This window comes from Sciurus carolinensis, chromosome 7, assembly GCF_902686445.1.
Source record: "Sciurus carolinensis chromosome 7, mSciCar1.2, whole genome shotgun sequence".
In the NCBI taxonomy this organism is placed as follows: domain Eukaryota; kingdom Metazoa; phylum Chordata; class Mammalia; order Rodentia; family Sciuridae; genus Sciurus; species Sciurus carolinensis.
This window is the reverse complement of record NC_062219.1, coordinates 147,134,513-147,159,621: the sequence shown is the minus strand read 5'-3', so window position 1 is coordinate 147,159,621 and position 25,109 is coordinate 147,134,513. Positions and strand designations below refer to the sequence as shown.

Here is a 25,109-nt window from a genome sequence, read left to right as displayed (position 1 = left end):
TAATCTGAAGTCAGGTATTATAATGCCTCCAGCGTGGCTTTTTTGGCTTAGGATTGCTTTTGCTCTCCTGTGTCTTTTCTTCTTCCAAATGAATTTCAGCACTGTTGTCTCTGGTTTTGTGAAGAATGTCATTGGTATTTTGATGGGGATTGCATTGAATCTGTAGATGGCCAGGTAGTCTGGCCATTTTAGCAATATTAATTCTGCCTATCCATGAAATGTTCACTCATATGGTGTTCCTGCCTGGTGGTGCTAGGATGACCCACTTGTCATTGCAGCTTTGGCACACACTTGCCATGTCACTGTGACAAGTATGTCATAACTTCTCAAGTCTCATGATCTCAGGGAAAACTAACATGAAGTCTCTGTGCAATTTACTTATTTTCAAAATCTGTATGTTGGACAATGTATTAGTTTCCTAAGACCGCTATAACAAAATACCACGAACGAAGGTTTAAGACAACAGATTCATATTCTCTTGGATTCTGAAGATCGGGGGTCTGAAATCAAGGAGTTGGCAGAGCTACACCCACTCCAGAGCTCTGAGGTAGAATCTGTTCCAAGCTGCCTCAGAAAGACAGGGCTGCTGTAACGATACTATAGACTGGATGGCTCATGCCACAGATACTTATTTATTATAGTTCTGAAGGTTGGGAAGTCCAAGATCAAAGCTCTGGAAGACCCAGTGTCTGATGAAGGTCCTCCTTCTGTTTTTCAGATGGCTATCTTTTTGAATCCTCATGTGACCATCTCACCTGAGTCTCTCCTTAGAAGGGCACAACTCCTATTCATGAGAACTCCACTCTCATGACCAAATCATCTCCAAAGTTCCCCCCATCCCAATACCATCACATAGGGGACTGGGTGTTAGGATTTCAGCATATCAACTTGGGGGTGCCGTGAGCACAAACCTTCAGTCCATGACACAAGGCTCTTTTGAAGCTTCTGGCAGCTGCTGGCCATCCTTGGAATTCACTCTGTATCACTCTGATTTCTGACCCTCTTTTCTCTCGGCCATTTTCTCCATGTGCCTTGGTCTCTACATGGCCTTGGAAGGATACGGGACATTGGAGTGAGGTCTCACCCTACTCCAGTATGACCTTGTTTTGACTTGAGTGCATTATCAACAAAGTCCTTATTGCCAAATAAGGTCATATTCACAGGCTTCGAGTAGGCATGATTTTTTGGTGGCAGGGAAACTAGGATGGTATTTAATCCTTTACAGGTATTATCATAATTTTGGTAGAAAGGTTCAATGTCATTGCAAATATGATGTTGCATGCCCTTTTAAAATATAAAGTTTTAAAAGAGAGAGGGATTACTTTAATTTTGGGAAGGCCTATGGCAATGGTTATATCTGGGTTTTGTTGGGAGCCCTGATAGCAATAGTCACCCAAGGAGAAATGACAAAGGAAGGGTGCAGATTGCTAAATAAGCACCGGAATGGATTGTATGGGAGAATCGGAGCCAGCTTATAACAGTGACCCTAGAGATGAGCAAGTTGGTGCTTTTTCAGAGCCGAATCCTCAGAGGGATTGTCTCGTATTTGATCTTGCCACATGGTTTATGAAACAAAAGAGACACAAAAAAGACAAACGACATCATTTTGAGTGGTTTGACTGTAACCACTGCACACACTAAAGTACTAGTATCCACATGACATGATATCCTGTATAATTATGCATTTTTAAGCATCTGTAAAGGTTTTGCAAATTTTCCTGGGAGACTCCCCTAACCCCCTGCATTGGATTCTTTTTTTTTTTTTTTTTTTTTTTTCTTACAAAAGTTTGAATGGCTGGTTGGATGGCATAAAAGCAGACATAAAACTGAAAGCAACTTAAGGAGAACCTTCCTGATAGCTCTCAAAACTGGATCTTTCACACATACTTCTAATGCAGCACCTTCATAATTTATCAACTGAAGTCAATCTTGAAAAAATTTGGACCTGAAGAAAGATGCACTGTGAAAGTGAGCCATGAATAGTTAATGATAATACATGCTATATTTCCTCCCTGTTATTCCTTCTAGTTGAGTAACTTCTTCCTGGGAATCTTTGATTTTACTCAGCAGTATATTTGGAAATATATAAATATACATAAACACATACACACATGCACATACCTATATGTACATATATATGAAAAATACATATTCATCTCTACTAATCCAATGAGATTATCATGCAACTTGAAAAATTAGAGTGACTTCATTAAATAGCATGTGTTCCCCATTCAAGAGATTTTAGACTTATTTTCGTTACCATCTTTTACCTTCATCTTGCATATTACAGTCCCTCCTCAGGGTCTGCAGGCAATTGATGCCAAGATCCCTTCTTATACCCAGATCCAAAGATGCTCAAGTCTCTTGAATGAAATGGTGTAATATTTGCAGGTAACCCCTGCACATCCTCCCAAACACCTTAAATCATCTGCGGTTACTTGTGATACTTCATGTAAAGTAAATGCTCTGCACATAGCTGATCTACTGTGTCGTTTAAGGAATAAAGACAATGAACACAGCCTGTGCTGTTCAGGACAGATGCAATTGTTTTTTTCTGAATATTTTCTATCTGCAGTTGGTTGCTTCCACGAATGAGGATCTGGCAGATGCAGAGGCCAACTGTACTTCTCTTCTGAATGTGGCACACGCCACCCTGTGCGAACCTCCGTACGTGCAAATTGAGTCAATGGACACTGAACCATTCTTTCTAAACTACTTATGCCAGATTTGAATTTTCCTTTGGGTGATTGTTTTCTTTATATCATACTGTGTTACCGCATCTTTATTGCAATGTGCGTTGTATTTTCTTTCGTGAGACATTTGGGTTCTTGCGGAAAGTGCAATGTATGTAAATAATGGAAACAACACCCACACTGGTACTTTGCTGCTGGGGTGCTGCTGCGCTTCTTTCTGTTTTCCTTCTCCTCTGTTTTTTCTTTTTCAGAATCATCACAAGAATAGTTCTTAGGAATAGAAATGACACATCTGTCTTAAAGAGTGCTTTATTACTAAATTCATGGGGAGTAATAGTCATTTAAAAATCAACCTCCATCATGGAAGCCAACCTGGTTGAACTTCATGACATTTGGTGTGGCTCAAAATGCAGTAGCAGATGCGCCATGCTTCAAGTAATTTATGAAGTACCAAAAATTGAGCATGGCAGGAGGTAAAATACCAACAGTCTAAGTGAAATTGTTGTATGGTAACCAGAGGAATTATTGAGCTTCTACATGGAATGGTCTATTATTGTGAAATAAATCAGGCAACAAAGATTTTTTTCTCTTCTTTGGAAAAAGGAACCCAACCAGCAGTTGTGCAGAACCATTCAGCCTCTTTGTGCCATCTAGGATTTTAGAAGATCTTCTTCCTAAAGAGCTCCAAGCAGTCTTTGTTTCAAGGTTACACAGAAAGAAGCCCTGGAATCACTAAGTTGAGAAAGCAAAGGGACAGTGGCCTGCTTCCCCTGGTCTATGCTGGCCTCTCCCTCTCGTGCATTTGGGTACAAAGAAACTGGGACGGGAGCAACTAAGACTAGCGGAACAGGGGAGGAAGCCAGTATGCAAGGGGACAAAGGGACAAACCTGTCTGCAGAAGCTGGCCTGAGGCAGCAGGGTAGGCCAGTGAGCACAGTCGAAGGGCAGGACCTGCTCGAATCCATCCAGGCTCCTGGGATATCTGCGTGCGTCCAGTCCGCCAGCAGAGCACAGTTCTGGCCGAAGTCCAGGAAGGCGCTCAAAATCAGGCCTGGTTCCAAGCAGTCAGTCCAGTCACAGCAGGCCCCTCGCCAGGAGCTGGGGAGGAGGAGGAAATCACATCCTGCCTTCCAAGGAAAGTGGGGAGTTCAAGAGTTTGGTAGAGAATCAGGATCCAAGCCAAGGGAGCAGGGTTCTAGGGCAAGGATCCAATCCCTGCAGAGAAACTGAGGCAGCCTGGGAATCACAAGGCTTTGGCTAAAGCATTAAGAGAATCCGGAAACTCAGAGTCAATCTGGAGCAATCAGATTTCCGGGTCTCTAGGCAACCAAACCAGTTCCCTCTATTAATAGGGCCAAGGCTGATGACACTGAGCAAGTCTGGCTCCGACTGGTGGGGGGTCACTAAGAGCCTGGCCTGCTGCAACATGCCTAGGAAGTGCCTGAGTCTAGTTGAAATGCAGATTCTGGGAGGGAGGTCTGAGCTGAGGTCAGGATGCTGATTTCCTAAAGGAGCTCCAGTGGTGCAGATGCTTCTGGTTTCTGGAAGACTGACTCAGAGAATCACCACTTGCTGGGTTGGCTTGGCCCCATCCCATCAGTCCAACCTCATCATTGTCACATTTGACCATCTTCTTTTCTTTTTCTTCCTCCTTCTCCAACCCCTTTGTCCTCCTGCATTTCTTCTGCCAGGAATACCACCAAGAGAAGAGCTCATATTCAGAGAATAGAAGGGGCAAGAGAGAAAAAGCCAAAAACATTCCCCCACTGTCAGCTGTCTTTGCCTGTTTTCTGTTGCTATCACTGAATACCACAGACTCGGTAACTGACAAAGAAAAAAGGTTTGTTTAGCTCATGGTTCTGGAGGCTGGGAAGTCCAAAAGCATGGTGCTGCATCTAGGGAGAGTCTCACACTGCATCAGAGCATGACAGAAGAAACAGAACAAGTGTACTGGGTGAGCTCCCCCTTCTTTTAAAGCCACTGGTGCTAACATAGAAACCGTCCCCTCCTGACTTCATCTAGCCCTAATCACTTTCCAAAGATCCCATCTCCAAATACCATGAACATATGAGTTTGGGAATGAAGTCTTCAAGACATGAATTTTGGGGGGACACCTTCAAACCATATCATCAATGCATAATAAAATGCTTTATGTTTGATAGAGTTTTTCCAGAGTAAGGTATTTATATTACTACCTCATAAAGGATATAAAGAACATGTGACTTTTTTTATCTGTCCTTCCTGATAGACTCCAATGGTTAAGAAATATCTGAAGATAAGTCAGAATGGACACACACACACACACACACACACACACACACATATTTGTACCAGGGATTGAACTCAGGGGCACTTAACTACTGAGCTACAAACCTAGCCCTTTTTATTTCATTTTTTTATTTTTGAGACAGAGTCTTGCTAAATTGCTTAGACCCTGACTAAGTCGCTGAGGCTGGCCTTGAATTTGTGGTCCTCCTGCCTCCGCCTCCTGGGATTACAGGTGTGTATGGTGACACATATTTATTTAATGTCCCTTGTACCTGAAAATAGGTCCATATATAGTGCTTACTCTATTCATTTCCCTTTCCAGAATCGAAGGGGTCACCAGCTCCTGGCTAACACTGAAAACTCATGTAGGACCAGTTACTTAATCCTTCTTGAACAGTTGTCCAATCTACAAAATGACCTGTCGTGGTCCATTTTGTAATGCCGCAACAGAATACTGAAATGGGGTGATTTTTAAGGAAATGTACCTCTTGTGGTTCTGAAGGTTGAGATGTCCAAGGTCAAGGCACAGCATCTGGTGGAAACCTTCAAAAACCTGTGTCGTAATATGGTGGAGGGGGTCACATGGGGAGACAGGGGGATCCTGGCAGCTCAGGTTTCTCTTCCTCTTCTTATAAAGCCACCAATACAATGATGGAGACCCTATCACAATGACCTCACCTGGTCCTAATTATTGATCAAATATTGCCTAAGTATTGCCTCCAGATACCATCAACAGAAGAATTTAGGGACTAAGTTGCCAGCACATGAACTTTGGGGGATGTATTCAAGCCATGTCATGGTGACAGTAACATCTTCCCATTATATTGGATGATGTATTGTTGGAATTACATGAGATATGTGAAACTGCTTAATGAAATGTCAGATACTATATCAATTCAACGTGCTATTATGAGCCAGTATTTGAAACAGTGCCATTGTGCATTATTTAATTTTGTGCCAAGCCAGAGGGGAACAACAGGACTACCTGCAGCCACTGTGCTCTCCAGGTCAAGGGGCCGGGCAAACAGTTCCAGGCCCCTGCACCAAGCCCATTGGGTGCCCCCATGCACCAGAGCCGGAAAGACAACCGGGAAACAGACACGGCCTCCCTGCACGGAGCTCACAGGTGAGCCGTTTGTGGAAAGGACATCAGGCGGGCTCAGAACAGGGTGACTATGCTGCGCTGGAGGAAGCCATGGAGCTCTTGTGGGGTCAGCAGCCTCGGTTGCTCATGGGATTGAAGGGAAGTACCCTGCTGCTAACAAAGGGGCAAGAAAAAGGAATGGAACTACTTTGGGGTTTAAAAAAATAATCCTTAGATCATTGTGAAAATCAGCTACCTGGTGTCGGTGGGGACAGGCATGGCATGAGCTTTGCTTGGCACCGTGGCAATCAGTTTTAGGCTGATCTTCTCCCCGGCCTCAAGCCCCTTGGCCACTCCCTGTGGACTTTTTCCCCCTCTGTCTGGCCTTTCCTTGTGGAAAGAGGGCACTCTGAAGAGATGAAAAGAGTTTTCTTTCTTTCTTTCTCTCTTTTTTTCTTTTGAAGCAGCAGCATTATTAACAGAGAAGAAAAAGTCTCCCATGAGCTATGGCAAAATCCTGTAGATTGGTTTATGAATCAATGTAGCTTAGGCTAAAGCAACCTAATTTCCTGAAAGTCACTCTGTGGCTTAGGCTTCCAGAGAGGCATAAAGCTTGCTTGATATTTATTCTTAGTTAAAATTAAATGGAATTGGAGGGAAAAAAAACCACAGAGGAAGTCTTCTTATCATTAACAAAAAAATTAAAAAATTAAAGAGGGCTACAAAGCATAGAATAAGTCCATGGCATGAGAGGTTTGGCAGTTATATATACACAGATGTGTTAGCATCACTGTCTCTGGGCTGGGGTTGTGGCTCAGTGGTGGAGCGCTTGCCTAGCATGCATGAGACATTGAGTTCAATTCTCAGCACCACATATAAATAAATGAATAAAACAAAGGTCTTTCAACATCTAAACATATATATATGTATAAACATATACATATATAAATATATATATATATATATACATATATAAATATATATAAATCACTGTCTCTGAGTAATTGGGTTTCAAGTGATTTTCTTACATTCTTTTTGTTGTGAAATATATTTTTGGGGAGGTGCGCGACATAGAGAGCACAACTTAACACAGCCTTATAAAGTGAACATTAACATAACCAAGAGAGGAGAGAGAGCCTTCCTAGAAGCACCCAGTCACCGCTTCCCACGCACAGCTACACTGCTCTCAGGAGATCACTCTGCCCTTTAATGCCAACCTTTCCTGTGGAGTTTTTCCACCAGAGGAGGTATGGATCAGTGCTTTATTTTTCCTGCGTTTTAAACTTTAGTGGGAGCACATGATTTTTTTGTCCTGCCTTCCATCTATGACCATAAGGCTTCTAAGATTCCTCCATGCGACTGTGAATACCGTGGCTCATTCGTGTGAACTGCTGTATGATATTCCAAGGTTTGGACGTGTGACTACTCTACTTTCGATGGACGTTTTGTTATTTTCTGATCGGAGCTATTATGAACAGAGTGCTGTTCTTTGGGTGCTCACAGCACATATTTCTATTGATGATATCCCCAGGGGTGGAAATCTGGGCCACTGGATGTGCATATGTATGTTTAACTTGAGTAGGTAAAGCTGTTGATCACCACCAGCAATGGGAGTGTACTCTCAAGTAGTAATGCGTGAGTGTCCGTGGCCCTGCTAGGGGATTTCAGGTCATTTTTTTCCCTTGTGCTTCTCTGACTTCTCCATTTTTCTGTACAATAAATGTCTATTGGTTTTAATTAGGCAAAATACTATTTTTATAATATATTTCATAAAATATATATATATATATATATTTATAAATTATCTTGCCTTAGGGACATTATTTTTAAACTTTTTAATTGAAGTAAATCATTCCTGTAGAAAAGTGTGCCCGCCACAGGTAGAAGGCGTCACGTGTTATCACACAGTGAACAACTCTGCGGCCACCACCCAGGTCAAGATAGAACTTTCTAGCACCCTAGAAACCTTCCAATCACAATTCTCTCTCTCCTCATCAATGGAAAACCATTAGGCTCATTTGCAGCGTGATCATTTGGTATGGTTTTGAACTTCGTGCAAATGCAACAAAGCGGCATGGTGTTGTCGCCGCCTCCTTTGTGCGATCCAACAGCGGGGGATTCGTTCACGCTGTTGTGGGTTCAATAATTTGTCCGTTTCCCTTCTTGTCACAAGGAGGAAACATTGACGCCAGGGAACTGATCCACTCAACACTCCTTTTAACCCTGGAAAGACCGGTTCAGTGCTGCGCACGAAGCCGGCTGTGCAACCATTCGTAGCTCTTCCTACCTGGTTTATGGACACGGGGCGCAGAGGTGGCGCGGCTGTGGAGAGCGCATGTGCGCAGCATCCACAGGCGGTCCCGGACTTGCCTTATGGAGGCTTCAGGTGGACCTGTCTCTCAGGGATAATGCATTCTCTCTCTCTCTCCCCTTGTCTGCCTAAAGTGCCAATCAGTATCCCACCCTCAGGTGGCACACGTGTGTGTAAAGCAGAGCCATCGCAGCACTTCACTGGGAAGCTTTTCTGTTTCTGAGCTCATGGGAATTCAAGGGTACAACTGGCATCCAGCCACACGAGAGTCCCTGGCTAGAAGCGGGGACAACTTCAGCTGTGTTGACCCAGAATGAAACCCGGCACCATGAGCAAGAATCATGGCAGGTCCCCGTGGGAGAGAAAATCGTAGAACTGTCCTCCGAAAGGAAAGATAAACTCAGTCTTAGGCTTTTTGCTCTTCCAGATAAGCAATGTTCAGCCCTTCTACACAAAACAACTGTTTATATCTCATGTTTGTTTCCATTTCAAACAAACTGTCAACTGAACTTGAACCCTTAAAATGGAATCTTGATAGCAAGCTAGATTTTTTAAAGCAGCCAAGCAGGCTCTCAGATGGTAACTCTGAAGGACTGTGTGTGAATATGAGGCAAACGTAATTCCTTCCTTTTTTTTTTTTTTTTTTTCAAGGACTTGAGCTGTAATTATTAAAGCTTCAATTGTCCCCAGTGATATTAACTAGATAATCAAATTTGGATCACAGGAATGAAATAACCTAAAGTGTGCCTTCATTACTGCTTGACTGAAAATAACTCACTTAAGAACATTCTCCCTCTCCCCTCCCCCAAATCTGCAATGAGACCATGGCAATAGCCAATACATTAACCAAGAGCATTCAAAATGATCAAATCGATTCTCAAAACCAAGAATGTCATGCATAAATACAAAGGTAAACTTTTCTTTTCCACTATAGAAACAGAAGAAAATATTGCTGACATCATTTACAAAAATGACAAGACACAATGCTGACTAGAATTGCAAAATTTAGCAGACCATATTGCTAAGCTAGCTATCAAGGAGCTTACTGATGAACTTTCTGGAAAATAGGAGAGAAGAACGGTTTTAAAGTAGTAATAGTTTTATTAATGAGATACATGGGGGCCCACTGGGAAAATGGGCTCTGAATGTGTAAAAGTCATTTTGAACAAGAATACATTTCCTCTTGTAGAACCTTTGTGTGAAATCAAGATTCCATCCCATGGAGCAGAGTTGAAGTACTTTTTGTTATCCTTTTTTTTTTTTTTTTACTAAGAAGGCACCGATGCCTTTTCCTCCCACTTACCCCTGATTCCAAAAGAGGCCAGAAGATGTTTTTAGACCAGGAGGCTCTGGATGGGAAGAAATGGTGTCAAGATCTGGTTCTCTCCTGCCAGCACCTTTCAATTCCAAACTACCAATCTTCAGCTGTTTCATGAAAAGAGGACCCAACTGTGCCAAATAGTGTAGTGCCGATGCAAATTCCAGACACCGTTCATAGGCGTTTAGGACCAACATTAACAAATACAGTTTAACTTGCTACCTTACCTGTAAAGAACACCAGCCAGTTTCCCAGCAACCCCAGGCCAGTCAGAGACTCCATCGTCTCGTGTGAGTGAGCCCAGGTACAAGGGCTGCCATGACCAGGGTGGCCTTCCACACGAGTCTGGGCCACAGGGAGTGCTCACTGTCCCTGAGTGCTGGAGGAGAGCAAAGACAGGACAGAGAGACATCTTGGGTTCCAGGACTGAATTTGCCACTAACTACTTGGCTGATCTTTGCCAATTTCTTGCAACTCTTTGGCCCAGATTCCTGTCTAAAAAGATAAATTGAACTCGATTTTCTAAGGATGCTTCTGGCTCTAACAATAAGGGATTGTAAAAAGTCGTACTTCCAAACTGTGATGAAGTAGCCTCGGTCACTTGGATAGTCTGCATCCGATGAAAATCATCAATGCTTTTCCCCTTTTGCTGATGCACTGAGAGATGGCACTGGTATAAGGACACTAACTTATTCCTGGTAACTGTCTCTGGTCACCTACCCATCAGACGAAGAGTTAACTAGTTGTGTGTGCACCCTACTTCTGTAAGTTCCTTGCTGAGCAATCCATGGTGATATTTGCTTCTTTTTCTGCCACTGGAATTGCTACAATGTTCTCTAGGAGCATTCTACCAAAACTTAAAGTCTGAGGAAGACTCCGAGAAGGGTTCTGGGCTGCCACCTGCGTTTGTGATGATCCCCAGAGGGCTGGGGACTCCTAAATAAATGGCCCTCAGTCCCTTTGACCTTTAGAGTTATCATAGAGATAGTGTCAACATTTAATAATTGTAACTGGAGCTTGGAGGGCAAGTTCAACTAGTATGTTTCAAAACATCACCAGTGACACCTGACACGCAAGAATTTTCCTGCACGGAGCACGCCAGCAGCTGCCACACGGAGCTGCCGCAGTCCGGGAGCAGATCCACTCCATCCTACTATGAACCCTTCCTGTTTTGTCAGCTAGCATGGTTTCCTCAATCTCAAATTGCAGCAGAGCTGTTCTGCAATTCCATTGCTAGCTATTTCGGGAGCCTCACACAGCAGGACAAATGTGCCCAAGTCCACACAGTATGACAGAAGAATTAAAAATGTATTTACCATCTGTTGGTAGTTTCCTTGCGGGGCTCTTTTCTTTTCCTCTCCTGCAGCCACAAATAGGGTCTTCTCACTTCCTTCCAACTTCAGAGAGCTGGGTTCTCTTCACATCTCTGGGAATGTAGGGCTTGCTTTTTTTTTTTTTTTTTTTTTTCTCCCCCACCTACAAATTTCCCAAACTGTTGAACTCTGGAGCTATTTCAGCCCTGGGATCATTTCCCTTACATATATGGAGGAGTTTGTGAAAAGCTTCTAGCATTTTGGACTTTGATGTGACCAGATGACTTTCAGACCTTACATTTGGGTTCTGGTCCCAGATGACTTGGGAAGCTTGGGGGTGAGACAAGAAGAATGAAGAGAGAAGAGCAAGGCTAATGAAAAGGAATTAAGTCCTTAAATTAGGCTTGGGAATTCACACTGGCCCTTTATAACCTGCTAGTCCTTACTACAGTGGGATGTTCCAGACAAGAGGCAACATTTCTGTTAGGGAAGAGTCTTAGGAAGCCAGGTACGGTGATAAACCTGGACTCCCAAGGGCTCAGGAGGCCAGAGTAGGAGGCTCACAAGTTCAAGGTCAACCTTGGCATCTTAAGGAGACCCTCAATAATTTATCTAGACCCTGTCTCAAAATGAAAACGAAAAGGTCTAGGATGTAGTTAGCATGGCTAAAGATCACAACCTGAAACAGAGTTTGGTTATTTGGGAAACCACTTAGGTCGATCTGGAGGAATATTTAATCCTCAGTGAGAACTTCTTTAATTTCTGAGATATATGTATTATTCACTTGAAGATGGAACCTAAAATACAGAGATAGATACTAAAAATGGTTCCTTGGTGTTTGCGTCCTAGTTCATTCAGGTAATGGCTTGTTAAAACTCTAGGCTGTGTAGGTAGAAAAGTTCCCCTAGAAACTACTGTTGGGTGACTGAATCCTGAGCAAGTTCCCTGAAACCACAAGCCTCAGTGTCATCCACTAAGAAATGTGAACCATGACTGCTGCCACCCTGTACCACCGGGTTATATCACTGCCATGTGGCAAAATCACAGCTGCAAACCTCATATCACAGTGTAGGGCAAGAATCGGGGCTTGGTGAGTAGTGGCTTTTAAAGACTATAATTTATTAGAAACAAAGGTTGTGCTACTTTGTTTTTTCTCGGAACTTACTGTAAACTTCATATATTGTCTTGGATTCTGGTTTTGAATTTTGCTTTTTAAAAGGTCTTTTTATAAATTTGAGCCTTGGTGTGAGACTGAGCTCATTCTTAGCTCTAAGAGTCACATCCGACGTGATTAGGTCAAAGAACAAGTGAATCGAATATGCGTCAAGGCTTAGACAAGGTGGATTTGCTTTGAATCAGCTTCTAGTGAGACGATTGTTGTGCCGTGGGCTGATCAGGCTTTGCACGTAGTAGGCCCTGGAAAAGTATTACTGATTCATTTGTTGATTCATTTAATAGTCAATGGCTATTTAGTGAGTGTCTATCATGTGCCAAGAACTGTTCTAGATGATTAACACTGACAAAGATCCCTGACTTCCAAACTAACAACAACAAAACAGTAAATGGCATAGAATTTTACAAGGTAATACATTTCTGGAATAAATGAGCAGGGCAAGGTGGATCAGTAAAGTCAGAGGGTACAATTTTAAGTAAGGTGGTCACAGCAGGCCTCACTGGGGGTTTATTGCTTAGAAGAAAGACTGGAAATGGTGGAGGAGTGAACCATGTGAATATCTACAGGAAAAGCATTCCTAGAAGAGGAAGCAGTGAGAAAGGTCCTGAAGCGAGAGAGCAACTGGCTTATGTAAACACCAGCAAAGGGGACAGAGAGGCTGGAGGTACGGGGGCACCTTGAGATCCCAAGGCTCCAGGGTGTGCTGCCTGCATAAGGCCCTGAGGATCATGGAAGGGCTTTGATTCCACTGCACGTGGAGACAGTGGGAAGGTTCTAAGCAGGGCTGTCCATCACCTGATGCATACACTAGAATGTGGTGTAGGCTGGTGATGGTGGCAGACAGTTTAAGAGTTCAGGACAACCATCCCTGCAGAGGACAGTGGTAAGAAATGGCCAGATCCCAGATGTCCTTTAAAGACAGAGCCAACTGGATTGCTGGGCAGATTGGATGTGGGGTCTGAGAGGCAGGAGTCGTGCTGTCTCCAAGGGGTTTTGGCCTGAACAACTGGAAGGACAGAGTTGCCATTGACTGAGATGCGTAAATGAAAGCTGTGAGGAGCATCTCATGGAGACTTTGATAGAAGGGATGCGTCGGGATTCTGGGCTTGAGTGGAAGACCTCCTTCTGCCTGCTGGGGAGACCTCCTGAGACAAGCAAGCTTGCAGATGTTTTTTGAAATATGGGAATCAGACAAAAGCAGTGTTTTCTTGAGGGCAAATATGGAAACCCTCCCTTAGCCAGATCTGGGGAAATCAAAGGGCTGAATGTGGTTTAAATTCCTGTGCCCTGATTGCATGAGATCTGCTCAAAGCAATATTTTTTCTTTTCTTTTCTTTTTTTTTAGAGGCAGCCAGTTTCTTGGTTGCACTTGCTGGATGCCAAACAGCTAATACATTTTTTTTTCAGCCCCTTCACCTTGACCTCACACACCGCCACAGGGTTTCTGAGGGGCAGAGCGGCTATGTGTCCTGTCGCCCAGCAGAGGGAGCTGCAGAGGCCCGTGGAAGACCTTTGCACTGAGGCCTGGTCTGCGGCCTGTGCAGACCTCTTCCAGTAGCCTTTGTGTCTGGGGCCAGAACCAGACGGTGTTTCTGGAACTCTCCAGATAGCCCTCCTATTCCAATGGGCCTTTTGTTTCTTGATATTGCCATGGGTGCGAGGTCAGATACACACTCAGAACAGATCACCTAGGTGTATCCAAAGGGCAAAGAGATAGGGCTACCTACGTAATTAGAGAAGAAAGAAAAATTGCAGCAAATCTCTAATCATGGATCTTATTAGGAGAACATTTTCAATTTCTAGGGCTGCTATTACAAATGACCACCAAGAGGGCGACTTAAAGCAAAATAAATGACTTTCTGGCTGTTCTGGAGGTCAGAAGTCTGAAATGGAGGTGTCATCAGAGTTAGACTCTCTGAAGGGCCCAGGTTCTGAAGAAAGCTTTCCGCCTCTTCCAGCTTTGGGTGTCTGCCGGCACTGTGACTCCAGAAACTTCACATGGCCACCTGCCTGGTGCCTCCTGTGTTTTGGTGTCTTCTCTTCTTAGGATTTAGGGTCCACCTGGAAACAGAAGACCTCTCTTAATAAAGTTAGATCTACAAAAACCTCACTCCCGCATAATGTCGCACTCTCAAATACTGGGGATAGGACTTCAACTTACCTACTTGGCAGACTCCATTCAACTCGCAGGCTGGCATTGTAAGCCAAGGTCCAAGGGGTTTGGGAGTAATGGGAAGTATTCAGATAAGAGACACTCACTCAGGATACTCTCTCCATCTGTGCTTATGGCCCTGAGTTTTTTCTGTTAGAGGTTTTAAAAAAATATTGTATAAATAAAAAGAATAAGAAAATAGCACTTCTCTGACTCACACGTTGGGCAGAACCGCAGACTCTTGTGATCATCAAGAAAGACTTTACAGAAGTGTTGGTGCTTGAGCCGGATCTAAAGTCTGAGGATAAAATCTCCATGTGAAGACCGGGTGAGGGGGAGAAGAAAGACAGGGCTTTCCATATATAGAGAAATAAGGTCGTGCAAACTACCGGGTGGGACACCCTTTACCTCTTTAAGGAGGGCATCAAGTCTTTAAGGCCCACACTGTCTACTGAATCTGCTCAGATGCTGTATTAAAAAATGAAGGGGCAAAATTGTCTCTGGGTTTAATAAGTACACAAACACACAATCAAACTAGGAGTGGATATCTGGAGGAGTTAATTATTGGACACATTTGCCAAAGCACAAATATGGAAACCCCACCCTCGGCCAGTTCTGGAGAAATCAAAGGGCTGAATGTGGTATAAATTCCTCTGCCCTGATTGCATAAGGAGATCTGCCAACATTTTTTTCTCTGATATATTCCTTTCTGCACAAAGGGCCAAACTGGGTTCTTAAAAACCTGATCATGAACTGAGATATGCAATTCTGAATCATCACCATGATCTAGGAAAATTAACTCCTTGCTCATCTGCCCAGAGAAGCACGCAAGCCTGGGGCCTCTGAGCCTGCACCAGGGTCTGGCTAGGCTTCTGTCACAAAGCAGCTCCCTTTTTTTGGCATAAGAACCTACAGGATGCCAGCAGAGTTCAGGCTGGGTCATCTCAGTCTCTTTAAAGGCATGGTGATTCATTGCTGGGGTGGGAGAGGGGGTAGTGGAGGAGAAAGGAAGTGTTGAGCAGGAGGCGGAGCCATGCAGTTATGAAATTGACTGCAGGAAAAGCTAGCCCTGGGAGTGAGGGGGTCACATGTTCCTACTATTGGTATTTAAGCTCCAGCTTTTAAGCCAGAGCAGGGGTGGGGGTGGAAAACAGATCCCTTGATCTGATTGCCTCTCAGAGTAGACCCATCAATGCCTTGTGTATGTACTACAATTACAACGTACTGATTTCTCTTAATATCTGACCAAGAAGGAAAGCTGTCCCATGACAGTACAGTTAGGAGAATAAAAATTTGGCTGGAGTGGTGTGAGTGAGTGATTTGTCTTCTTCTACTTGATTTACTGGTATTCTAGCTGACAGGGTCTTCCATTCTGTGCATTCATTTTGTACTTAAAAAGGGGTCGTTTGTCACTTACAGTTCAAGTGTGAGTGCTATTATTCTGCTCTGGCAGAAGGCGTCTGTGCCAGTAGCTATCGTTTCATGTCTGTGCTGCAAAATCAGAATCGTTGGTCCTCAGCCGTGAGAGCTTCCCAGGCCTCCCTGCAGTTAAACTTTGTAGAGGCCTGATGGGAAGGTTCTGCAAATACCAGACTGACTGTCGCCCCTCCCTGAAATCCTGCCATGGGCCCTTTCCTTGTGAACTGTAGTTATTCATGTCCAAAAGCAAAGTTTACCCATGCATTTTTCTCCAACTCTTCCTCTTTGGGGCAAACTTAGTAAATTCCTCATAAAATGATGTTCTTAAACTCTGACCTTCATTTGGATCAGCTTCTCCTGGCTAATATTTGCTTAAGAAAAATAAAGTAGCAAAGAGAGCTTACAGCATTGTATTTCCATGTCATGAAGTTAGAACACAAAGAACATTGCTTCGCGCCTCCCATGAAGATTCAGTGTTTATTTCTGTAGTCTGTTGTTGCCCATGACTCTCTCTTGGAGGCTCTTCAGTCCATCAACCACCACTACCTTAAGTTCATAACAATGGTGGTTTTGGCTTTGATTTTAATTTAGGAAATGTATTTCTTTTGAGGAAACAAAATGCCAAAGTTGTTAAAGAAATGTTTTATATAGTTTTCCAAATGTTCCCAGCCAATACCAAAGTTCAATTCACCCATTATAAAGTTTATAGTGTGGTCTGTTTTCATGTATGAAAAAATGTATTCTTTAGATGATTAAGGTAATAAATTATGATATTTTATAGGCCACTGCCTGATATTCAATCTTGGTTAGAGATGCATTGATGAAAATTTATCTAGATTTTGCTTGCAAAATAAATAATGGTGAAAAATCAACTCATTTCCTTTCAAAGCATTCCACTGTACTAAATAAATTACACATTTTTAAAAAACACAGATTTCCTTTTAATGGCCTGTATGCATTTTCTAGTTAAGCAGCAAATTATATAATTTTCATTATCAATGTCCAAAGCCATCTGTCACTAGAAGGTATCAGCCCAAAACCATTTAGCCACAAGCAGGCAAACCAGCTATAATGCTAGAATGCTTGGGCTTCCTAAAACAGATTTTCCATCCGCCTCCCAGGGGTTCAAGGTACCTGAGCCCTCTCATAAAGACTGAACCATAGATGAACCTGACAAATTTTTGTTCTATAGGCCCATTCTGATCTACCAATGGATTGTGCATTTACTCACAGTGAACTTTCAGTGATTGTTAGAAGGGGAGATAAGCCCCTTGTTACACAGGGCAGTGGTGCAGAGGAAAGTAGAAAAATAACTAAGTTATCTATGCATTACTGCAGAGAGCCATGCTAGGATTCTAAGGTCTTCAACTGTGGGTATTTAGAACTAATTCCTGTGTCTCCCCAGACCCATTATCTATACCAGTGCTGTCCATTAGAATTATATAAGAATATACCACAATGAATCCCACTTTTATATCTAATTATAAGGCACTAATTAAAAATAATAACAGAAGGGAGATCAGTAGAGTAGAAGAATGGGATTCGGGAGAGGGAGGAGAGAAGGAAAGGGGAGGTACTTATGTAATGAGATTGATCAAATTATGTATATGTATGAATATGTCACAATGAATCTCATGATTATGTATAATTAAAATGCACCAACAAAAACATAAGAAATACATACCGGGACTCATAGTGTAGCTCAGTGGTACACTATTTGCCTAGAATCTGTGAGGGTCTGGGTTTGAGCCCCAGTACTGCAAAAAGAAAAAAAAACCACAATTATTCCATATGCATGGTATTAAATTTTATAGAAGCCACATTCATAAAAGTACAAAGAAACAGGTAAGATGAATTTTAGCAATGTTTTACTAATCCTAACATGCTGAATATTTTCATTTTAACAATAGAAAAATTGAGATGTGTATGTATATGTATGTGTCTGTATCCCCAAGTCTTTAAAATTTGAGGTGTATTTCATATTAATAGTGCATCTCAATTTGGTGTTCAAGGGCCGTATTGGACAGTGCAGACCTAGACTGAAATACTTTTTTCTGTTCTACATTGCAGACAATGTTATTTGAAATAGTTGTATGTGTGTACTGTTAAATCATAAGCTGTTGGTAGATGTGGGAATGCAATGATTTTCCTTCCCCTCTTGACTATTGGTGATGTCATTTTTGTGACCAGGAAGCCCTTCTTCTACAGTTTGGTCGAGGATCAAGAAAGATGATTCAGAAACACGCCTGGGACAGTATCGGGCCTGGATTGTGCGGAGCCAGGGACTTGAGCTTGGGTGTGGCCCGCTGAGATCAGTCTATTGTGTGAGTGGTTTTCACTTTTGTTTTCAGTTTGTTTTACTTTTCTGGTCTCCTCAGGCCTATTTGGAAGTGCAATCTAAGGAAAGTGTATATGTTTTGCAAGCACACTATGGTTTGCTCAGGTTTTTAAACAACACATACAGGGTGACACCCTCCTAATAGGACGGTGAAAGGTCTGCCAGTCTTTCCACTAAAAATTCAAACTTTCCGGGATTTATTACACAGCCATAACAAAACTGCTCCAGGCAGAAACTTGGCAAAGGCTTCCCTAAGTGTGGGAGGAAATTCTTTTTAACAATTTTAAAAAGATAAAAATAAATAAATGTTTACCACTTCAATTGACATTTTTTTTTTATAGAGGAGGCATTCAGATAACATGCACATTTTTCTTCACATTTTGTCTTACAAATTTGAAAAGTTAGCATTAGTTTGTAAGTCATGGCTTGCTCAAGAGTTATACCATTGCCCTCTTGCCTCCCAAATTTTTGATGACTCCAGTGTTCGATTCTCATATTTGGAATTCTGATTGATATGATCCTGAGAGGCAATGGGTTAATCCACTGTGAATTTTTGTGTTTCATCATGGTAAAAATTAACCTTTTTTTAAAAGGTGAGATTTTTTTTTCTCTTCTTTGTACCCCTTGCAAATTAAGACATCTTATTCAATGTTGTGCTCTCAGGTCTACTGTTGATTCACAATATGTAGCTGATAATGAAGGAATGACAAATTCAATAAAAGCAATTTAAGACATCATTTCTAGTCTTTTTTTTTTTTTTTTTTTTTTGGTACCAGGATATGAACTCAAGGGCACTCAACCACTGAGCCCCAGCCCCAGCCCCATTTTGTATTTTATTTAGAGACAGGGTCTCACTGAGTTGCTTTAGCATCTTGCTTTTGCTGAGGCTGGCTTTGAACTGGCCATCCTCCTGCCTCGGTCTCCTGAGCTGCTGGGATATCAGGCATGTGCCACCGTACCTGGGCTTCTACTCTCAATCTCTTTGAAATACTTATTAAACATCCACTACATAGGGACTTTGAAAGCATGTTAGAGGCTAAAGATCCTCTAACATGCTTTGTCAGCTGTCAGCCGTCACCGTAAGAAGACAAAGCATGCTAGGGGATCTTTAGCCTCTGTGATTTCCTTCACTTGCAAATACCTTGGGATTATTGTAGAACAATTCAGTGACTCCATGTTAGGAAAGAAGAAGTTGGGCCCATAATTTTTTTGAGGCCTGAATTTTAACATGTGTTTTTTGCACCTCCACCAAGTTTGAAGGATGCAATAAGGACAAGTTGTAAAAAGTGTAAAATGCTAAATAAATACAACTGAAATACACATTCTTACCACTGCAAGCATTAAGAACAAATGCCTTAAAGTTTGTGAAAAGTGCACGAATTTTCACCCCCATGTTTATGCCTCTTTAATTTACCTAAGGCAGTCTTGGGTGGTGACTCCATTTTCAAACTCTTCTTAGAGTTGCCTTATTTTTTAATTTTACTAGGGAAAAGTTAAGGCATCTTTTCTAAACATGACTTTTGAGGTCCTTTTAAGAATTCAAGTCTAAAACTCTTAATATCTTTATTTAATTACAATCTGTTCATTTATTTAGTTGTTATAAACTGGTAAGCTATTTGTATTTGCTTGTTTGTTTTATTTTGCTTTGTTTTGAACTACATAACAGGTTACCTTCCATGAAAACATACACTACAATTTAAAATCTGTAGCAATGTGGAAGGCCCTGGTTTCATTGAGAACTCTTGTGCTCCCTCTGCTGCTGTAAAAAAATGTTCCTGTTCAAGACCCCAGCACGCTACTCAGCAGAGTTTCTTTTGGCAATGACGATGCGTCTGTGTGCGTGAATCAGGACTCTTCTGAGATACTGTACTACTTCTCCAAAGCATACAGTTATCCCTCGACTGGGAGGATGGGTTCCAGGACCCTCTGGGATATCAAATTTCTGAGATATTCAAGTCCTTATACAAAGCCACACAGTATTTTTATGCAACCTTTGCATGCCCTTCTGCAGACTCCAGATCTTCTCTGGATTATTTATAATACTGGATACAATGTAAATGCAGTGTAATAATTCTTATACCGTCTTGTTCATAGATTAATGACAAGGGGAAAAAAAAAGTCCTAATCTGTTTGGTACAATTTTATTTTTCCCAAATATCTTTCATTTCCAATTGGTTGAGTCTGAGCCTGCAAAAGTCTGGCTAATGTGATTATTTTTTTTTTACTGGAAAAATTAATTTTAAAAAATTAATTAATAAAAAAGGGGAAAAAAAATAGAAGTTCTGCATCTATGGCCAAATAATCTAGGCAGAGCCCTATAGTATAGACCAACGTTCTTCTACATGATCATGTATTTAGGAGTCACTCAGGAGGCTGAAAGGTAGATTCTGATTCCATAGGCCTGGACTCTCAATTCTGAAAGTCTTAAAAAAATCCCACATAATTGGTGCTAGTGCTGCTAATCTGAGCACAGCCTATCAGAAATTAAGTATGGAACATAAAATAACATGATCTAATTCATACCTGTCGACCCCTTTTAAACCTTCAAAAGTAGATACTAGCAAAATAGAAAAGGGATTAAAATTATTTCCCATGTTGTTTAAGCCATCCAGACACAGGTTAGGAGGAAGGCCTCATCCCCAATTTCCTTTCTTTTCAAAGACTGACTTATCCTAATATATACTTAAGGTCAGGTTTCTGAGAAGGACAATCTTACTACATAGTAAGATAATCTTTCTTCTCACAGCAAGAAATAGTTATAGATTTTAGTGACAGTTTATGGCTTTAATCTTAATGGCTAAGAAAGCAAATGTCATATTTCTTATTAATTGTTTTTTACTGTTTGGGTAATATACATATTTAGCTTCCTTGAGGGAACATTTAAATTAATTGACTAACTCTAATCTGAATTATGCGTTTTAATATGTTTAAGGTTGTTAAAATAACATAAATTAACTGCGTGTGCCAATGTAATAATTACAATATTAGCTTTTATTCCCCTGAAAATTCTCTAAATGTAAGATGTCTAAAAATAGAGTGGAGGTGGATTGGACAGTTTGCAGATTATGAGTTGGAATAAAAACATCTCAGGGAAGCCAAAAACATGGCAACCAATATTTTCTGTTATAAAAATATTTTAGATGAATTTAGTTTTTTTATGAAAGCTGTCTGAAACTGAAATGAATAGCAGAAGCTCTCTGTTTATTCTCAGGCCAGCAATAATACCTGCAGCACAACCCATACCTCTTCCATGCTGAGTCAGCAAGCTTCTGTTCCTTTCAGAAGTGGCAAAGCCCAACGCGGGGCGGTGTATAGTACCCGGTTTTGTTCTGAACTATTAACCTTCACCTCGATAAGGCAAGTCAACGAAAACAAAACCAGGCAGAGCCTTTACAGGAAACTGATGTTAACCGTCCACTAGAGGCTGTAATGAGACCAACAATGTCATTTTAGCACAACCCGAGGTTTAAACCTAACAATCACTGATTTTTTTTTTAAACAACAACAACAAAAAAAAGTTGTAGAAACGAGGGAAGGCAAACAGTAGTAGTTCTATTTAAGTAGCCATGTATATATGCATGGCGTTCCAAAATGTGAGAAGTAATATTTCCGGGGTTCTACACCTTCCTCGCTAGTATGCTTATTTTTATTTCTGTTAGAGCCTTGGCTCTAACACTACAGAGTTGTTTAAAAGCTGACACATTTCTCTTAGTGATTCTGTATCCTGCTTCAGTTGGTGACTAACAGTTAGGTCATAAGCAGACTCAGCCAAAAGGTCTCTCAAATACAGCTTACAGTCAATAGTGGCGGCTTCCAGAGAGAAATGGAGGGATCAGGTTTCTAGACACTTAGTTCTAAGCACCTGAAAGAGGTCAAATGCTGCCCCGACACCTACTGGTCTTCCAGAACTCTCTGCAGCAAAGAGAACGCCACACTGAGCGACCCTAGTAGGGATGTGTCCTCTTTTTCTCCAGGTGCCACACCTGTTGGCAAGGTGCATTCCAAAGAAGATTGCCGCTCACACCTGGCGGGTGGACTGACATAGGGGGTGGGGTGTGGGGGAGTTGAGAACCTCATTTAGCAACTGAGACCAGAGGAAGTTCTGCGTGGATTCTCGAGAACTGCCATTTAATGCTCGGTTTACTTTCTCTATCTCCTACACCGGTTACCTCACTTCCGATTAAATTAATGATCCCGAATTAGCTGCGAGAGGAGTGCGCGGGTCGTCACGGCTGGAGCCCTGTAGTTGAATGCCCAAAGCAGATTTTCGGACCTGCAGAAAGAAAGGAGGGAGGGCCGGGAGGTCACCAGCTTCCACAGGCAGGAAAGGTGAGGGTGCCTGTGCAATCGGGGGGACCCTTAAAACTTTCCCGAGTTGTATGCATGCAAACGCAATCGCCGCGGCCCCGAGGTCTGGGTTCCCAAAAGCCGAAGCCACGCGGGTTTGAGGGTTAACTTGCAGCTGATGATCAGAGTAAGCCCGCTTAGACGCTTCTGGGAGCCCGGGGAGCAAGGGCGCGTTGGGATTAGAATGAGCCGGCTGCCCCTCCCCCTGGGGTATTTCGCTGGCTCGGAGCTGAAGCCTGACACCCACTGGGGGAGTCCCCCAGCTTGCCCGAGTCGCACCCGCTATCGCTCGGTCCCCTCCAACTAGGTGCAAGGACCCGGGAGGCGCGTGAGCACCGACCGGTCACCGCTCCAATTACCTCATCTCCCCAGCTCCCCGCCCCTTTCTCAAACCTGGAAGGAGCGTCTCCTCCGGCCGAGTCTCCCCTCCCGCTCCCCGCTCCCCGCTCCCCAGCGGCTCTGGAAGAGGCGCCGGTCTCCCCGGGGGCCGCCTCCCGGGGCCGCGCGCAGCGAAGGGTTAAGGGCGCGGGCCGGCCGCCGCGCCGTGCGCTCGCCGTGCTCTGTGCGGCTCGCCGGGCCGCCTGCCAGAGGGTGCCCCCACCCCCCCATGAAGTCGGATCCTTGAGCTGCGGCGGCGGCAGCCAACTGCTCCATATTTGGCTTCTATTACACATTTACATACTGGAGCGAGCGAGCGAGCGAGCGCGAGAGAGCGCGAGGGAGGCGGGCGGGCGGAGGGAGGAGGGCGGGCGGGGGAGGGGGAGGGGAGGAGAGAGCGGAGTATACCGCAGACATCATTTCTACTACAGTGGCGGAGCCGTGCAGGACCTGTTTCACTGCAGGGGGATCCAAAACAAGCCCCGCGGAGCAGCCGCCAGCGCCACAGCAGCCGCAAGACATTGTTTCTCTCCCTCTGTCCCCCCTTCCCCACGCAACCCCAGATCTATTTACACTTTACAGTAAGTGCCTATTTTTTTTCCTCCTCTGATTCTTTCTCTACCCCTCCCCCTCTCCCCTTATTTAGATTAAAATCACCCCCACCCCGCTCTCCCGAGAGGGGCAAAAGCAACAACCCGCAAACAAACCCCAAATCCCAATCGGCTGCACGGAAAACAGCTGGAAGAGGAGCGAAGGCAGCCGTCGTGGTGTGTGTGTGTGTGTGTGTGTGTGTGTGTGTGTGTGTACGTACATACAACAGTCCCCGGCTCCAGCCTCCCGGGCCGATGCCCCACTCTGGAGCAGGGACGGCCGGCAGGGGGACTGCCAGGGCCCGGGTGGGCGCCCGTCGGGCGAGGGGGCGCGCCCGGGCGGGGGGCGCGGACAGGAGAGCGGCGGCGGCGCCCCGCTCCGGCGGCTGCTGGTCCGGCCGCGAGCGCGGAGAGCCATGTCCTCCTCCCTCCCGTTGGCGCAGGGGGAGGCGGCGGCGGCTGGGGGTCGCGCTGCCCCTTGCGCGTTCTCCCTCCCCGGTGGGGGCGGTGAGAGCCACTGGGACTCCGGGAGGGCCGGACTTCCCCGCGGGTGGTCACCTGGCCTCGGCGCCCCGGGCCGGGGGTCTCAGCGCGGAGGCCGGCCTCCCCGGGATTTCGGCTGCGGGCCGGGAGGGGACTGAGCCCGCAACCCGACCGGGACTTCGCGCTCAGCGGTGCCAGGCTTGGGGCACAGAGGGGCGGCCGCGCGGGGGAAGGGGTGTGCGGGTGCCCGAGCGCGGCAGGAGGGGCAGTGGCGGCCCTGGCTGCCGCCGCCACCGCCGCCCTGTTGGTGCGGCCGCTTCCTGATCATGTGCAGCCGCCGCCGCCGCCCGGAGCTGGGAGCCCGCGAGCGCCCCAACCCGGGCCGGCGCCTCCGCCAGCGCCCGAGGCAGGAGCAGAAGAGCCGCGGCAGGCGCTGCCCTCACCGGGAGTGAACGGCTGAGCGGCGACTGGAAGGGTGAATGAAGCCAGGAGGAGGGGAAGGAGGAGGCGGCGGCGGAGGAGGAGGCGCTGCGGGGACTGGGATGCGCCCCGGAGCCCCGCTGCTCCTTCACTCCGGGCCGGCCGGAGACTCCGCCACTCCCGCGGCGGCCGCCGCCGCCTCCTACGTGGTTCCAGCCGAGCGCGCAGGCCGGTCCCGCAGGGGGCAGGGACCCGGGCCGGACGGGCGGAGCGAGAGGTGAGGCGGTGTCTGAGCGCGGCGTGAGTGTGTGTGAGTGAGTGCGTGTGTGTGCGCGCGTGTGTGTGTGTGCGCGCGCGCCGGGGCGGGGGGCGAGGGCCTTCGCGACGGGAAGGGGTCCCTCGGTGCCACTAGGACCGTGCAGCGCCCCGACCTCCTCTTTCGCCCCCTGCCTTCAGGCCGCCTTCTTAAACTCCGTGGCTTGTGCTTTCATTTTATTGCAGACCACGTAGGGGGCTGACTGGAAGCGATGAGACGATTCAGGTTTTCTAGGGTGGTTGAGCAAGAACCTTACTGGGGGGTGGAAGTAGGGTGGGGATCAAGACTGGCCGAAAACAACAAAACAAAACCAAAAATCAGTTTCTAAGACGGGGGGGGGGGGTTCGGTTTGATCCCGTGGCTGCTCTGTTTTGTTTTGCTTTCTTGGTATATAATCCTACAGATAAGAGGGTAATATAAATACTTGGGAAGATTGGGAAATTACTGAAGAGTAGTAAGGGCGGAGGAAAAAAAAAAAAAAAAAGCCAGTCGGAAGCCGGTTATA

At 44.7% G+C, this 25,109-nt stretch overlaps 1 protein-coding gene and 2 long non-coding RNA genes across 7 annotated transcripts in view; 1 reads left to right on the top strand and 2 right to left on the bottom strand.

Annotated features, from left to right (window-relative positions):
• The window catches only part of LOC124989586 (uncharacterized), a 32,955-nt gene extending 29,153 nt beyond the window's left edge, over positions 1-3,802 (bottom strand). Inside the window, exon 1 of the long non-coding RNA XR_007109588.1 lies at positions 3,582-3,802. This is a non-coding gene — a long non-coding RNA (uncharacterized LOC124989586). The remainder of the gene's footprint in view (positions 1-3,581) is intronic.
• Positions 3,803-12,190: 8,388 nt separating this feature from the next.
• On the bottom strand, positions 12,191-24,705 carry LOC124988314 (uncharacterized). Of its 2 annotated transcripts, none has more exons than XR_007109407.1 (6): positions 24,312-24,705; positions 22,240-22,343; positions 21,314-21,494; positions 17,417-17,489; positions 14,323-14,463; positions 12,191-14,222 (listed from the first exon to the last, which is right to left on the bottom strand). It is a non-coding gene; the product is annotated as an uncharacterized LOC124988314 (long non-coding RNA). The 2 variants fall into 2 exon arrangements; XR_007109408.1 differs by lacking the exon at positions 24,312-24,705 and adding an exon at positions 22,811-22,832.
• The window catches only part of Atxn1 (ataxin 1), a 377,602-nt gene continuing 375,693 nt past the window's right edge, over positions 23,201-25,109 (top strand). For 3 of the 4 annotated variants that reach the window (XM_047557706.1, XM_047557703.1, XM_047557702.1), the window contains exon 1: positions 23,201-23,376. The gene's annotated coding sequence lies outside the window, so the exon portion shown is untranslated. Of the gene's footprint in view, positions 23,377-24,098; positions 24,566-25,109 lie in introns of those variants that run through there. The other variant, XM_047557704.1, reaches the window with a different exon arrangement.